Source organism: Mugil cephalus, chromosome 16 (assembly GCF_022458985.1).
Source record: "Mugil cephalus isolate CIBA_MC_2020 chromosome 16, CIBA_Mcephalus_1.1, whole genome shotgun sequence".
NCBI lineage: Eukaryota > Metazoa > Chordata > Actinopteri > Mugiliformes > Mugilidae > Mugil > Mugil cephalus.
The window spans coordinates 922,316-926,890 of record NC_061785.1 but is presented as its reverse complement, the minus strand read 5'-3'; the positions used below and the strand labels follow the sequence as shown (position 1 = coordinate 926,890).

At 45.0% G+C, this 4,575-nt stretch overlaps 1 protein-coding gene across 2 annotated transcripts in view; it reads left to right on the top strand.

Moving 5' to 3' along the window:
• LOC125022390 (serine-rich coiled-coil domain-containing protein 2-like) overlaps window positions 1-4,575 on the top strand; it is a 16,318-nt gene continuing 11,743 nt past the window's right edge. Inside the window, exon 1 of one of the 2 annotated variants that reach the window (XM_047609022.1) lies at window positions 1-454. The gene's annotated coding sequence lies outside the window, so the exon portion shown is untranslated. Of the gene's footprint in view, window positions 470-4,575 lie in introns of both variants that reach the window. The other variant, XM_047609021.1, reaches the window with a different exon arrangement.

Below are 4,575 nucleotides of genomic sequence, written 5' to 3'. Positions count from 1 at the left end.
AGTCAGCTGTGCCTCGTGCACGCGCCGTCCGCATGCACGTCGCGTATATGTGGATGATTCAGCTGGATCCGTCAGTTGGTCTGTCCGCCTCGTTCCCTGAGCACGTGCAGCGCCACACAGACGCACGCGGCTTTTTTTGTTTATTTTGACCTCTGTCCTCTGCGCGAGGGTCGAGGTGAGCCCGTGCAGGTGACACCGAGCAGGGAGACCCCGTGCAGCCCGGTGCACCGGTGCAGGTTCTGGATCCAGGCCGGAGCGGGAGCGCGTCACCGCGACGGAGCAACCGGAGGATTTTATCGGTGTTTATCGGGACGTTTTGGAGCCTGTCGTGTTTTTATTTGTCGTTTATCAGAGTCTTTGAGCGGATTTAACCCGGACTCGTTCTCGCCGCCCTCCAGCTGCTCCAGTCAACACCAGCGCGGCCACATTTCCGCATTGTGACGCCTGATGCTCGGTGAGTCTGCGGCAGGTGAGTCCGGAGACACTCAGCGATCACCTGGGAACAAACCAGCGCTTATCACATGAAATACACGAACAACGAGTTAAAACCGGCCACTAACCGGCTCCGAACGAACACCGAGGGTTATCAGTGTGGATGTGGAGCTCAGTGGATAAATGAAATAAATAAATACTGCAGTTTAATGAATTCATTTAATTTGACTCATTTATTAAATACATTTTATTTTAATAGAGGTTATCTTTTTAAATAAACTGATTAGTCGTGCACACTATAAATGTCTAAAACGGTTTAAACTAAACAAAGACTCATTTCAGACTATTACATAATGTTACCTTCTAATCATCCCAGTATGAATCAGCTGTTTTAATAACAGGGATCAAGTAGGAATGTGAAGAAGCATTAAAAGGGGAAGTGTGTTTCTTTCTAAGGCTTAACAGCTGTAGGTCATGTCTCTGTTGAAGCTCAGTGAGAACTCATGTTGTGTAAAAGCCTCCTCCTCCTTCATGAGGCGTTGTCTCTGTTCAGCTCATTTATCACAGAGCATCCATTAAGAGTCTCATCTGCACAGGAAGAACCCGCTGTTCTTAGGTTCTCAAAGTCATAAAGACTCTGACAGTGTTTGCGTGACTTTACAGAAAATGTGAGGAATGTTGTCCGAGTTAATGACGGCCTTTAGTCTTTAGGAACATCCTCATTCTTTACATGGTTGACCCCAGTCATCTGTTCAAGGCCAGCGTAGAACCAGACGTTCTTCACTTTGACCTGTCGGGCTTCGTTCATTCATCCTCTGAATTCATTTATTTATGCTTTGGTTCTTTTCTGTTTTTCTAGCTGTCACTGATCTGTTGGTTGTCTGGTCTCAGGTCTATGATGGTCTGGTTCTGGTTTGGTTGTGCAATGATCCGTTCTCTGTGATCCTCTGGTTCTGCATGCTTTGGTTCCCCTTCAGCGTTCTCAGCAGAACCGAGGGAACCTGCTGACACCGTAGCCGATCAGATCCTATTCCGGTCTGGGCCGTAGTCCAGTCCGTCTGTCCGTCTGTCTGGTGTTTCCACTCCGCTGCACTTTATTTCTGCTCGAATCCCCACTGAGATGAAGAGTCTGTTCTCTAGAGCAGAACCCTGACGACATAATAAGAAAGACACGATGCATAGACAGAAGGAGGTGTGGAATAAAGACCTGGTCCAGAAGGAGGCGAGTTCTGGTCCAGCAGATCAAAGACTGATGGTTTTCAACATGTTGATGAGTTCCCTTTAAGCTCGACCTCGTTCCTCAGGAGAACCTGAACATTGTTATGATCTGTTCTCTGGAGGAAACCGTCACTGGGACGCTGGTTCCTGTCCAGCCTGAGGACAAGAGACAACTAATAATGTCTGTTCTGTTCTGTGGACCGTGGTTCTGGAAAACAAACCCGTAGAAGCATGTTACAGCTAACGGTTCTTTAATTGTTCTCTGATCCGTTGGTTCTTTATTTTGCTGTTGTCCATTTGTTTTTTGATCCACTACACCTGTGATCCATGAGCTCTTTTATCTGGTTCTGGGACCTGTTGGTTCTGCCCTCTTGTGATAAATTGGTTTTGTGATTTGGGTTCTTTGATCAGTTTGTTCTGTGTCATCGTGGTTCTTTATCTATTGGCCTTGTTCCCTCTCTATTGTCTCGGTTCTTGAATCTTTGGGTTCTGTTGGTCATATGATCCAGTGGCTCTGTTCTTTAGCTGTTCTCTAATCCACCGGTTCTCTAACAGGTTGGTTGAGTCGTGATAGATTGGTTCTCTGATCTGTTGATCCAGTGTCATCTTGGTTCTCTTGTCTAGTGTTTCTCTGACCCACCGGTTCTTTTCCGTTGGTCCTAATGATAAATTAGTTCTGTAATTAGCAGGTTTTCTGTGATCCGTTGATTCTCTTGTCTAGTTTTTCTAATAAACGGCTGAAGTGAACCTCGGCTGAGATTGTTCTTGTGAAGGAACCCAGAGTCGTGTCGGGTTGTTGTATGAAGTTGATTCTGTATGTTCATCTGTCTGACGCTGAGTAATTAAACATGCAGTAAATGTTGGAGCGTCGTCTTCATCCTGTGACCCAGAATAAACGTGACATCTGTTCCTCATTGAACTCGTCTACATGTGGAGTCTCTGACGTAGAACCTCTCTGTTGTGGTTCCATCACTCTGGTTTTCGTCTGGATGCAGAGCTTCAGATCTAACCTGGTCCCCCCTCGCTAATGCTAATGCTAACATCTGTTTTCCTGCCTCGTTCCTCTCTTCCTCTCTGGGTAAGTGGATAATTCATCCTCTCTGTGTTGATGGAAGCAGGAAATGTTTGGTGAATCTCTGGATCTGTCGTCTCTGATTGGACGAAGTCTTTCTGCAGCGTTTCCTCTGATCCCATCATCTTATCTGATGAAGATGAGGACGAGGATGGTTCCAACTTATAAACTCGTTCTCTGGAGCAGGGGCCATGTTGAACTCATTTTAGTTCAGAATTCCTCTACAAAAACCTAAATATCTCAGTAAAAACTGGGAATGGAAACGCCTACAATTTATTAACAAAATCTCTAAAACATCTCTTCTCTCATCAGGAGGTTTATGTGACGCATCCATATAAAAGTTTATCCCTAAAGTTCAGTTAAACACTTTGTTGTCGTTTCCCTGGAGATGATGCAGGGGGTCATGTGACCAGTTCATCTGAATCCATCTTCCTCAAAGTGACGAGAGTTTTGAGAGAATTATGGGACATGACCAGACGAGACTTTACCAGAGTTACAGCTCATTCACTAAACACCTTTAAATGGAAACACAGACTTTTTTATTTTGGGAAGAACTGTACTGGAAACACAGCTAGTATCGTGTTATGTCCACAACTTTCACTAAAAGTGCAGATACAGTCGACGTGTTCTATGTAACTGAACATTTGCACATTGATCCAGGGGGCTGGATTAGACCGTCCGGGGGCTCCTGTGTTCTAGAGGAACCCTGACGGTTTGTAGAGCGTATCAGCAGTGGTAGTGGGACATGATGCTGGTTCTCCAGAGGCCGTGGAGGATTAGAGGAGGCCCCCACTCGTCTGCAGGGCAGCAGCAGAAAGAGCTGCTTTGTGGCAGATTAATGGTGGTGATGGGGGGTGGAGGGGTGGAGGCTGAAGGGGCGTAGCTGCAGATCTCCCAGAACAACAGGGATGTTGTCCGTGCCAAGTTGCTATGAACCCAGAGCGCTGTTCACTGCTGAGTGACCCTCAGGCAACACATGCTGCTTTTCAACGGCTTCACACAGAAGCTGAAGTCATGAGAACGTTGAACACTCAGCCCTCGGTTCTCTAACCCTGCTCCTTGAAACTCTCAGCAGGTTTTAAATATGTGGAGCTGTACTACCTCACATCAATACGTCAGTAAATGCATCATGTCCCTGTGGATCAGGGGGATCATCACCAGATTAGACCCTCTGGAGGACCGCTATGGTCCACGGGCCGTATGTTTGACACCTGTTCACCTCCGTCAGTCTGAGAACCACGTTAACGTTAAAAAAGGTTCCCACTCAATTTTGATCTTGATTTGAAAGATTCAACATGAATTCATAAACTATCTTCTTCTTCCTGCGTCCTCTGGTCAGAAATCTATTAGAGATGTTTTACAGCTTAGAGATCTCCAACTTTTTATTCTTCAGTCTTTTAAATATTTTGTGCTTGATTTGTAATAAAATTAATATCTTTTAATCTATCTGGAAAAAAAAACAAGACATCAGACAGAACCAGAGCATTAACCGTTAATGAATCTTAGTTGAAGCTAATGAGAAGCTACAGAAACAACAAAAGAGAGACGTGAACGATGAGGAACTAGAGGAAGGAGATAGACCACAAACCTCACAAACCTCTGGAACCAAGGAGGACGCTGGTTTTAGTCTGAGGTTAAATTATTTTAAACTAAAATATCCCTGAGTCCTGGATCAGTGGTGACACCCAGAACTACTTATTAGTTGTGTCTGAGTCAGAAATGGTGACGTCTGTGCTGATGCCACCTCCTGACTCACAGACTTAAAATCAAATTAAAATAGAAATCCAACTGAATAAAGTGTAGAGGGAATCTGAAACCTACACTTAATGGGAGATAATTATTGATGTTTTATT